The sequence below is a fragment of the Carlito syrichta genome, unplaced genomic scaffold, assembly GCF_000164805.1.
Source record: "Carlito syrichta isolate Samal-C Ts95f unplaced genomic scaffold, Tarsius_syrichta-2.0.1 Scaffold305746, whole genome shotgun sequence".
NCBI lineage: Eukaryota > Metazoa > Chordata > Mammalia > Primates > Tarsiidae > Carlito > Carlito syrichta.
Window position 1 is genome coordinate 337,288 of NW_007249842.1, and position 6,000 is coordinate 343,287.

Sequence of the window (6,000 nt, forward strand, 5' to 3'; positions counted from 1 at the left end):
TTCCAAGACCTAAATGTAAAACATAAACTATAAGAATCTTAGAAGAAAATGTAGGAAATATATTTATACACATCAGAGTAGGCAACCAATTTTTTATCAAGTCCCCAAAAGCAAATACTATAAAAACTATAATAGATAAGTGGAACCTAATCAAAACTGAAAAGCTTCTACACAGAAAAAGAAACCATCAAGAGAAGGAAGGGAACCCACCAAATGGGAAAAAAAAATATTTGCTAAGAATGTGTCTGACAAGGGCCTAACATCCAGGATCTACAAGGTACACAAATGAGCTAAAAGGAAAAAACAAAACAAAACAAAAAGCCGTATTAAAAAGTGGGCAAAGGGCATGAATAGACGCTTCTCAAAAGAAGACATATAGGCTGCCAACAGATCCATTAAAAAACGCTGTCTCACTAATCATAAGAGAAATTCAAATCAAAACCACACTGAGATACCATATAACTTCAGTAAGGATGACCATCATTAATAAATAAGAAAACAACAGATGCTGGCACAGATGCAGTGAAAAGAGAACGTTTCTACACTGCTTGTGGGAGTGCAAACTAGTTTAACTTCTATGGAAAATAGTGTGGTGATTTCTAAAAGAACTAGAAATTGTCCTTCCAGATGATCCAGCAATCTTCCTTCTGGAAATATACCCAGAGGAACATATATCATTCTACAAAAAAGATACCTAAACATGCATGTTTATGGCTGCACTGTTCACAGTATCAAAAACATGGAACTTTATCCAGTCCACCCATCAAAAGTGGACTGGATAAAGAAAATGTGGTATATATACACAATGGAGTATTATGCAGTCATAAGGAAGGAAAAATCATGGACTTCACAGCAAATTGGATGGAGTTGGAGACCATCATTCTTAGTGATCTATCGCAAACAAATAATTGAATACTAAATGTTCTCATTCATATGTGAGACCTGAACATTAATCACATTAGCACATGGGAGGGACTACAGTTGTGGAACACTACCAAAAGAGGGAGGGGGGCATGTGATAACACAAAGAGTACCTCATCCTAAACTGGGATAGTGAAGACCATTTGGAGGCCCAAACTTCACCTGCACTGGTTTCAAACTCCTGGGCTCAAACAGTCTTCCGCCTTGGCCTTCTAAACTGTTGGGATTACAGGGTTGGAAAACAAATATATTCTTTCATTTGCTGTTGTTTTAAAAATAGTTCAAAATAGTTTGAGCTCTAAACTTTAATTTATTTGAAGATTTTACAGAAAATTTTATTATTTTAAAAGACTTACTTAAGCTGAAGCTACCTTAGAAACTGGAAATATATTGCAAGCCTACATATTTGAAAAATTACTATTAGTTTTAGTTTTTTTAAACGTTTATGGTGACTAAAGACAAATGGAGAACTTTATTATTTTTGAAGCATATTCATAAATATATTTTATAATCTATTTTTCAAAAATCATTTATTTAAAAATTATTTATCAAATAGAATATATAAAATATCTCAACACTGTCTAAGGAAAAGATTTAAATAAAACTTGGCTAACCAAAATGCCAGAATAGTAGGTTTTTACTGCCCACTTTTGAAGTTGTCTGTTTGTTACTTTTATTTGGAGGCAAAAATAAATTGCAATTTGTGAATTTTACCATTGCTGCTGTTTTTTTGTTTACAACAAATTTTAAATTTATATTCTGGAAGCTTACTTAGACACCATTCAATCCTATATATTTTATACTTTATAATATTTCCAGTGATAATTTGTGATATGAATAATGAGCTTAAAACCCTGAATCATTCATCAAGAAAAGAATCATTTAAATTCTCTGAAATCGCTGCATTACAACAAGAAACCATACCATAAGATGCGGGCAAAAACATGTTCTCCTGTCAATATAAGGGTTATTAATCTATATAATTAAGAGTATTAAAATTTCACAGCAAGAAGCTCCATTAAAATAAATTCAACTCAAGTGATAGACATTAAGAAGTGTAAAACTTTCCTTTTCGGGTAATATGCTATGAAAGCTAAAATAGTATACTATATTTCAAACTAATTTAGTAATTATTCAAACACATAACAATCCCCTGCTGATTTTTAAATGGATTTTTTTTTTTTACATTATGTGCTTTTTCTTCAAATGAAGTCTTTTCCTAGTTTTGATTAAATGGGCTATTTTTTTTTTCAGGATTGAGTGTTTTTGTGGATTTTGCTGTTGTTTACCACTAGCTAAATGCGCTCCTCAGAGATTGTGAATGAATACTGAGATTCTTTAGAGAAATGAAGTTTGTCTGTTTCAATTATGTGGGCATGCTTCCTTGAGAAAAGCAGAGAGTATACAGAAACATCTAGGAAAGCCTAAATATTTTTGAAAAGTTAGAAAATTAGTTCCAGATTCTCTTTTCTTAAAGCAAAAAGACAAAAAACTTCAATTTAATCATTCCAAGAAATGTAGAATTAGTTACAGATGGTTGTCTTCGTTTTAATTGGAAGGAGTGGATTTGAGTGAGAACTAATATAAACAAATGCCAAGAGGGCTGGCTTATGCTTATGAGGAGCAAGCGAACAGTCAGAAGAGGATGAGAGATGATAGCAAGAAGGCTCCAGGCACAACTGTGAAGTGGCTCAAGATGGTTCTCAGAGCAGCCAGCCTCTCTCTAGAGCCCCTTCTTATTGATTGTGCTCTTTTCTTCCCTTTCTGGCACCGGGTGTCCCCTTTCCCCTTCTGCTGCTTCTCCTCTGTTTGATCAGTGACAACCAGTTCTCAAGAAGAAAGAATAGAACAAGATATCAGTAAAAGCACCTCGAATCTCTGATTTAGACAGTATAATGTCAAAAATTGTGAAGGAACAAAATAAATATGCTAGCTCCTGACACAGCTCCACATACTGGAAGAAGACATGGCTTCTGGATCAGAAACAAAGGATGGTTTGTTACTCATAGAGATAGTAGAGGAGAGAACATTAGCATGTGCCCTGATTCCTTGAGCACTAATTCACATAGTCTTATACACACAATGTAGTGCATTTCAGGAGAGGAGTTCTGAGCTTCGGAAACCCCAATCTTTTCTGAAGGACTGCAACCAAACCTGCCCAACATATATCCCAGAGGGGCATAATCTTTTTTATACTGGTCATCAAACACACCTTCACTCTGCTCAGGCAGATGCCACAGTCTCTTTTCTTCCAAAGATGTTCATTCTACAAACATCCTTAAAAACAAGTACTTATTTGTGCTATTTTTGTTCCCATATGAATTTCTGTATTGTCATTTCCAGGCCTGAGACGAATTGATGTTGCTAATTTGAAAGGTTTTATGTTGAAACTGTAGATTGCCTTGAATGGCATAGGAATCTTGACGATATTGATTCTTCCAGTCCATGAGCAAGGGATATTTTTCCATTTGTTTGTTGCATATTTATTTCTTTGAGCAGTGTTATGTAGTTCTTGTTGTAAAGGTCTTACATTTTCTCTGGTTAGGTAGATGCCAAGGTATTTCATTTTTGTGTGTGGCTATTGTGAATGAGATGGTGTTTTTTATTTGGTTCTCAGCCTGTTTGGTGCTGGTGTATAGAAATGCAGCTGTCATTTGCATGTTGATATTGTGCCCCAAAACTTTACCAAAGTCATTTATCAGTGCAGGGAAGATCTTGATGGATTCCTTGTCTTTCCTCAACAAAAAGAACAAAGCAGGACGTATCACACTTCCAGACTTTAAACTTATTATAAAGCCATGATAATCTAAACAGTCTGGTACTGGTACAGGAACGGACATATAGACCAATGGAACAGAATAGAGATTCCAGTAGCAAAATCTTGATCTTTCGACCAAATTATCTTTGACAAAGTTATCAATAACAACCACTGGTTGTTTAGCAAACAGTGCTGGGAAAACAGAAGAATGAAACTGGACCCCTACCTATCACCATATACAAAAATCAACTCTCAATGATTCCAAGACCTAAATGTAAAACATAAACTATAAGAATCTTAGAAGAAAATGTAGGAAATATATTTATACACATCAGAGTAGGCAACCAATTTTTTATCAAGTCCCCAAAAGCAAATACTATAAAAACTATAATAGATAAGTGGAACCTAATCAAAACTGAAAAGCTTCTACACAGAAAAAGAAACCATCAAGAGAAGGAAGGGAACCCACCAAATGGGAAAAAAAAATATTTGCTAAGAATGTGTCTGACAAGGGCCTAACATCCAGGATCTACAAGGTACACAAATGAGCTAAAAGGAAAAAACAAAACAAAACAAAAAGCCGTATTAAAAAGTGGGCAAAGGGCATGAATAGACGCTTCTCAAAAGAAGACATATAGGCTGCCAACAGATCCATTAAAAAACGCTGTCTCACTAATCATAAGAGAAATTCAAATCAAAACCACACTGAGATACCATATAACTTCAGTAAGGATGACCATCATTAATAAATAAGAAAACAACAGATGCTGGCACAGATGCAGTGAAAAGAGAACGTTTCTACACTGCTTGTGGGAGTGCAAACTAGTTTAACTTCTATGGAAAATAGTGTGGTGATTTCTAAAAGAACTAGAAATTGTCCTTCCAGATGATCCAGCAATCTTCCTTCTGGAAATATACCCAGAGGAACATATATCATTCTACAAAAAAGATACCTAAACATGCATGTTTATGGCTGCACTGTTCACAGTATCAAAAACATGGAACTTTATCCAGTCCACCCATCAAAAGTGGACTGGATAAAGAAAATGTGGTATATATACACAATGGAGTATTATGCAGTCATAAGGAAGGAAAAATCATGGACTTCACAGCAAATTGGATGGAGTTGGAGACCATCATTCTTAGTGATCTATCGCAAACAAATAATTGAATACTAAATGTTCTCATTCATATGTGAGACCTGAACATTAATCACATTAGCACATGGGAGGGACTACAGTTGTGGAACACTACCAAAAGAGGGAGGGGGGCATGTGATAACACAAAGAGTACCTCATCCTAAACTGGGATAGTGAAGACCATTTGGAGGCCCAAACTTCACCTGCACGTAGACTACTTATGTACCTAATCCTGACTTGTACCCCACATCTCTATGATAAAATAAAATTATATAAAAAATACCCAAACAAAAAATGATCAGTGCCTCTGCTCACAAAGGCAGAAATGCAACAAGTCATGGAGAAGTATCTCCCAACTGGGACATCCTCTGTGTATGTGGAAGGGTCTATTTAGGAATTTATGGGTGTGGAGTTAAAATGGAACATTCCATAAAGCATACTCAATAAAATAATATAATTATACATTTGGATGAGGAAAAGTCTTTAGTTTTTTTTGCCCTGTTTCTTTGCTTTTGTAAAATAAACTATAAAATATAAAGCTCCAAAAATAAATGGTAGAGATGTGTACATGATTGAAAATATTCTTGACTGAGGGTTAGTGTTTTAACATTTGCATATATTAGAAAAGTAAAGATAGACTTGAAAGGTAAGAAAACACCGGCTTAAATCCTGAGCTTCCAAAGAGATGTTTACATTCAAATGGATACTAAAACCCAATGCTAACATGATTTCAGTCATCAGCCAAGATGCAGAACAATGTTTTGATGATCAGAAAGAGATCTTTACTCAGAAATGACTCTAAAGAAATGTGAATACCTATCCTATACCTAAAACATTTTCTGAATAATGAACATTATTTGATTTGATTACTTTCCTTTGAATGGGAAAAAAATGTTTGGAGACACCAGAAAACTTCTTTGGATTCTTTCAGGGAGCTTTAATCTTTATTATACACATTCTCACTATAGAATATTTTTTAAAGTAGCCCTGTTTCGGACACCAATTCTGTTAGTTTAAGGCATTTTGGAAGCATAAATTTTTCATTACACAAGTCCATCGAGAAGCTGATAAGAAAAGCTTTTTTTGCTCTTTTAACTCTTATGCGCAGTTTGTTTTTTATTATCATAGTCGGTTATCATATTTCTGAGAAATGTTTTATCCTGATTTCTGCTGTTACATTGA